The sequence below is a fragment of the Mirounga angustirostris genome, unplaced genomic scaffold (genome assembly GCF_029215605.1).
Source record: "Mirounga angustirostris isolate CCGP_5_RB_7025 unplaced genomic scaffold, mMirAng1.0.hap1 SCAF_4, whole genome shotgun sequence".
Classification (NCBI taxonomy): Eukaryota; Metazoa; Chordata; class Mammalia; order Carnivora; family Phocidae; genus Mirounga; species Mirounga angustirostris.
In genome coordinates this window covers 100055087-100061822 of record NW_026991712.1, presented here as the reverse complement: position 1 = coordinate 100061822, position 6736 = coordinate 100055087, and the positions used below count along the sequence as shown (strand labels likewise).

The 6736-nt window shown below is 34.2% G+C and overlaps 1 pseudogene; it reads left to right on the top strand.

Annotated features, from left to right (window-relative positions):
- The first annotated feature begins 684 nt into the window (after positions 1-684).
- LOC123860292 (small ribosomal subunit protein eS6-like) lies at positions 685-2359 on the top strand (annotated as a pseudogene).
- The last annotated feature ends 4377 nt before the right edge of the window (positions 2360-6736 follow it).

Below are 6736 nucleotides of genomic sequence, written 5' to 3'. Positions count from 1 at the left end.
TTGCATACAAAAAATATGTTGTTGCTGCTAGATTATTACAGAATACACTGAAATATTCACTGAAAAAGGAATGGATGAAAATATATCAAACTTTCAATAGTGGATACTTTTGGGTAGCAACATGTTATGGGTTGAAATGGGTCTCCCCAAAATTTATATGTTGAAGTCTTAATGCCTCAGAATGTGACCTTATTTGAAGATAGGGTCTTTATAGAGATAATCAAGTTAAAGTAAGGTCTTAAAGTGGGCCCTAAAAACTAATATAATTAGTGTCCTTATAAAAAGGTGAAATTTGGACACAGAGACATGTACAGAGGGAAGACAACATGAAGAAACACAGAGAAAAGACAACCATCTACAAGCCAAGGAGAGAGACCTGGAACAGATCCTTTCCTCACTGCCCTCAGAAGGAACCAACCATGCAGACACCTTGATCTCAGACTTCTAGACTTCAAAACAGTGAGACAATAAACTTCTGTTGTGTAGGCCAGTCAGTTTGTGATATTTTGTTATAACATCCCTGGTAAACTAATACACAAGGATTACAGGTCTCTTCCATTCTACTTTTCTGCATCATCCCATTTTTCTAATGTATTATTTTATAATAAGAATATGTCCTTTTTAAGAAAGTGAAAATTAGAACTTAGTAAAATACCCTCCTGTCTATAATGTAACAGGATAATAATGGGAGAGCAAGGTGAAATGGGCATTCTCATCTCTCGTGGGAAGAAAAAGTCTGGAAAAGAATTTAACAGTATACACACATGCACACACACACACACACACACAAAGCCTTAAAAATGTTCATATCATTACTAAACTTCTAGGAACTCTTTCTAAATAAATAATCCTAAATATGAAAAAAAAACCTCATAATCAATGAAGCTCATCATTATGAACTATTATGAATTATAATTTTAAAAGAGTTTTAAAAACCACCTACATGTCCAAGAATAGGAAAAAATAATTTAAAAAATTAATGACACATCCACTTGAAATAATAGTCATTAAAACCTGTTTTTGAAGGATACACAAATATTTGAAATATTTGAAGAATATTTGAAATAACATGAAAACATGCTCATGCTATACTGTTAATCACAAAACCAAAAAACAATATATAAATTATTCATAAAGTGAGCACTGCTACTGAGTACGGGGCATTCTGTAGATACAGGAGATCTGGAGAAAGAAAGCCCAAATCTGTTCAGGGTTGCATTGTGGATGCAGACCTGAGTGTTCACAACTTGGTAATTGTAAAAAAGCAGGAGAAAGATATTCCTAGGCTGATCCTATTGTGCCTCATCACCTGGTGCCCACAAGAGCTAGCAGGGTCTGCAAACTTTTCAATCTCTCTGCAGAAGATGATGCCCATGGGTACATTGTCAGAAAGCCTCTGAACAAAGAGGGCATGACACCCAGGACCCAAGTGCCCAGCATTCAGCATCTCATTGCTCCACGTGCTCTGCAATACAAACAATGCCTGTGAAGAAACAGCATACTAAGAAAAATAAGGAAGAGTCCACAGAACATGCTAAACTTTTGGCCAAGAGAAGGAAGGAAGCCAAAGGAGAAGATCAGGAACAGATTGTCAAGAGAGTGAGACTATCACCTCTGAGAGCTCCTACTTCTACAGCTGAGTCTGTCAGAAGTAAGATTTTTTTAAGAGTAACAAATAAATAAGATCAGACAACAACCAAAAGAACTATTAATAATCCATTACCAAATGTCACCAATGTTACCAAAAAAAAAACAAAAGACAATAAAACACCCCCGTATGTAAGTTTAATTACAAATTTAAACTCACTAGATTGTGAATTATTAATTTTTGTATCTTTGTGAAGAAAGTATTCAGCAAATATTAAATTTTAATCACAACAGTTAAGAGATTAAACTATGCACTATTAAAACTACTATTGACAATCCATTACTCAGTAGAATAAAGATAATTAGACACCAATACCTCTAGTGAGGTATCAGTCAATAGCACACTCTAAGTAACTTATTTGCCAATTCTTAGAAATATGGCTTAATACTTAAATAGTACAATAGAACCATACTATTATGTAGGTGCCAGGGTCTAGAGATAATCAATAAATAAGACTAATGGTGTCTTATCACTTCTTTGATATTTTTAGTTCTATTTCTAAAAAAACTTCTAATAGAGTGTCCTATCATTATTATTTCAAATAAAATTAATTTAAATAGCACACAAGCATCTTTAAGAAAATTTAAAAATCCTTTAATATTGAAAATGAGAAAATTTGCATTTTCAGAAAAATGTGAAATTTTAATGAGAAATAGTATGAAATGTGCCAAAACATTTCTTTTTGAAAATTGTCAAGGGTTTTTCAAGTGACTTTAATCCTTAAGGGGTCAAGTGTGCAAACTACCTGCATCATGACTTTCAAGCGGTCAAAAGGTGCCGTGCATGTCCTTGCAACTGCACCAGCTATACCTCCTGCCACCAAACGCCTCCACCAATCTCCAGAACGCTTTTCTTCTTCAGTAAACTCATCTGGGATAGATATACTCTCCCCTATGTCAATTATCTGATAAAAATAAAAAATGAATTACACAATAAAGAAAAGTATACATACTTGATAAAATAAAAGGATAATTTTTTTGAAAAGGATAATTTTTTACAAAGACCAAATACCCAAAGAATTTTTTCATATCTCACCTCCTGTTAATGAATACTGACAATTTTGTCAGCACTTGCCCTAGACCAAATGATTTTTAATAATACATTCACATACAGATTTAAAATCTGTAAAAATCAATTCCTATTAAATTAGAGTTATAAACTTTAAATTCTCAAGCTATTTAGATTAATCTCTTCCACGAAAAATATAAACATTCAATGCAGGGATAATGTCCTAGTCACATACCACAATGCCTGTCACACAATGCTTAATTTTTTCTTTTTTCTTTTTTTTTTTTAATGCTTAATTTTTTCTACTTCATTTCAAAATCTCTCGAATTCCACTGTGTACTTACCTAATCTGTCAGAATTCAAGAGTAGTATTTTATACTCTTATACTTCTTTCTCCATTACTTACGTTGACTCTTTTCTCTAATGACAATTTTCTTTTTAAAACTCTGAACTCTAACAAGTTTTGCATTTCACTTTATTTTCAGTCATCATACATGCTTTCGCTGAGATTATCCATTTCTGCTAAATATTGAGGCAGGGTGACTCACTGAAAAGAGTGCCACATTGGACACAGGGGATCTAGGTTCCATTACCTGTCAATCATGGCAGACAAGTCACTTCTCTGCTTCTTAGTTTTCCCACCTTTATTTATGCATTCATTGAGTGCCCCCTTTCCAAGTGCCATTCCACCTCAGAACTTTGTACTTGATTTTCCCTCTAGTAGGACCTTTCTCCTTGGCTCTTTCCATAGATTTCTCTCTAATACTTAGCATAATCTTTATTAGTTCATTTCTATCTGTTGCTTGCTTCCTCCTTTAGAAAATAAGTCTGATAAGAGCAGCAACCTGTTTTTTTTTTATGCACTGGGATAGATGTACTATCTATCCTGGTCTTATCTAAGTATCTAAATACTTAAAAGGTCTATTTAAGTATTTAAATCCTGTACTATTTAAGTATTTAAAAAAGACCTAACCTGGTCTTTTTTATGCACTGTTGTAAACCTTGCACTTTGGTCACTGGAGATAAGTGTGCTCAATAAATATTTGTTGAATTAATAAATTAACACACCAGGTGCTGGGTTGTGTATTCATAATATAGTGCAGAAATTAAGTTTCTTCCCTCTGGGAGTTGACAGTATAATACAAAAGATAGGAAAGGAAACAAGCAATTATAATATAAAGGAATAAGTACAATAACAAGGATAGCAAAAAAAAAGTCTTAAGAACACAGTATCGAGACATTTAATGGAGTGTTGAATTCTTTTTATTTTTGTTGGGGGGAGATGAGTGGAACTGTCAAGGAACACTTTTCATGTAAAGTAACTTAGAAGTAGCAAAGCAATATGAATCCAGGTATTCTGACCTCAAAGTTTACCTTCTTGTCCATCACACTGTACTGTCTCCCTATAGAAGTAGGGATTAACCAAGGGAATGTTCTAGGCAAAGAAAATAATTTGTTCATAGACATTAGATATTCTAAGAACTGCAAGACTGTATAAAGGGATGGAGGGAGGGTAAAGGAACGCTCAAGACCTTGGAATAACGTTGACATTTATGGCTTGAGCAATTAGGAAGATGATGACACCATTCAGTGAAATGGTAAAAGAAGATCTAGGGGACAAATGATGTGGTGTGTGTGTTTGAGGTGTCCCAATTAATATCCAATAAATTCTTGCACATGCAGAAGGAAGGTGTGCTCTAGAGATGTAAGATTTGGAGCAATCAATTGGTCTATATCTGATAGTTCAACGTGGAAGAGTAAATAGGATTGCCTAGAAAAAAAATATACAAGGTGAGAGGCAAACAAAGTTGAAACTAGAACATAGAAGAAAGCCATGAGACAGGCTGAGAAAGAAGAGCCTCAAGGGAGACAGAAAAGTAATGACAGAGAGGTGGGAAGAAACCAGGAGAATGCAGTGTCAAGGAAGCCAGCTGAAGAGAACACGTAAAAAAAGAGAGTGGTAAGATCTAGAAAATATCCACTGAACTAAGAGTAGAGAGACTGGCTTAGTAAAAGAATTTCTATAAAGTGGTGAAAGCAAAACCAGTTAGTTGAGAAGTGAATGGGAAGTATAGCCATGAAGAGAGAAAAAGGATAAGGTAGCTAGACGGGACTTCAGTAGGATTACATTTTTTTGTTAAAGGTACTGGCTGAAATATGTTAAATGTTGTATTTAAATGCAGGATATTTAAATACAAAAAACAAAGGAGATAATAGAGAGAATAAGGCCCCTGAATGGGTCAAAGATGAAATCAAAGGGGAAATTTAAAAAAAATACCTTAAGACAAATGGAAACATAATATACCAAAACTTATGGCATGCAGCAAACTCAGTTCTTAGATGGAAGTTCATAGCAATACAGGCCTACCTCAAGAAACAAGAAAAACCTCAATCTAAATTTAAACCTTAAGGAACTAGTATTATGCTAACTGAAATAAGTCAGTCAGAAAAAGAAAAATACCATATGATTTCACTCAAATATGGAATTTAAGAAACAAAACAGATGAACATAGGGAAAAGGAAGGAAAAATAAAATAAGATGAAAACAGAGAGGGAGGCAAACTCTTAATTCTAGGAAACAGAGGGTTGCTGGGGGGGTGGGTGGGGGGATGGGTAACTGGGTGATGGGCATTAAGGACGCACTTGATGTAATAAGTACTGGGTGTTATATGCAACTGATGAATCATTAAATTCTACCCCTGAAACTAATAAAAAATAATAATAATAATTAATAAATAAACCTTAAGGAACTGGAAAAAGAAAAACTAAGACCAAAGTTAGCAGAAGGAAGGAAATAATAAAGATCAGAGCAGAAATAAGTGAAATAGAGACCGGAAACAAAAACAAACAAAAAACAAAAGATCACCAAAACTAAGTGCTGGTTTTTTTAAAAAAGATGAACAAAATTGGCAAACCTTTAGCTAGACTAACTAAAGAGAGAAGACTCAAATAAATAAAAGCAGAAACAAAAGAGGAGACATTACAACTGATACCACAAAACTACAATGGGTCATAAGACATTACTCTGAACAATTATACACCAATAAATTGCATAATCTAGAAGAAATGTATAAATTCCTAGGCACATACAACCTACTGAGACTTAATCATGAAGAAAGAAAAAATCTGAACAGACCAATAATGAGAAAGTAGATTGAATCACTAATGAAAAAAATCTCCCAACAAAGAAAAGCCCAGGACCAGATGGTATCCCCGGTGAATTCTACCAGAATTTAAAGAAGAATTAATGCCAATCATTCTCAAACTCTACTAAACAACTGAAGAGAACTGAACCCTTCCAAACTCATTTTTATAATACTAGCATTACCCTGATACAAAAGTCAGACAAGGACACTACAAGAAAACTACAAACCAATAGCCTTAATGAACATAAATGCAAAAATCCTCCACAAAATATTAGCAAATAGAATTCAATGGCACATTAAAAGGATCATGATAAATGGGATTTATCCCTGGGATGCAAAGATGGTTCAACATACACAAATCAAAAAATGTGATATATCACGTTGAATTAAGGATAAAAATCATATGATCATCTCAATAAATGCCGAAAAAGCATTTGACAAAATTCAACATCCTTTCAAGACTAAAACTCTCAAAAAGTTGGGTATAGAATGAATATAACTCAACATATTAAAGGCCATATATTACAAGCCCATAGCTAACATAATACTCAATGATTAAAGATTGAAAGCCTTTCCTTGAAGATCAGAAACAAGACAATGGTGACAATTCTTCTCACCAACCCTATACAACATAGTACTGAAAGTCCTAGCCTCAGCAAGAAAGAGAAATTAAAGGCATCCAGAGGCGCCTGGGTGGCTCAGTTGGTTAAGCCTCTGACTCTTGATTTCAGTTCAGGGTCATTAGATCAAGCCCCACATCAGGCTCCATACCAAGTGTGGAGACTGCTTAAGATTCTCTCACTCCTTCTCCCTCTGCCCCTCCCTGCTCAATCTCTGTCTCTCTCTCTCTCTCTCTCAAAAAAAAAAAAAAAAAAGGCATCGAAATCAGAACAAAAGAAGTAAAATTGTCTCTGTTGCAAATGACATGATCTTA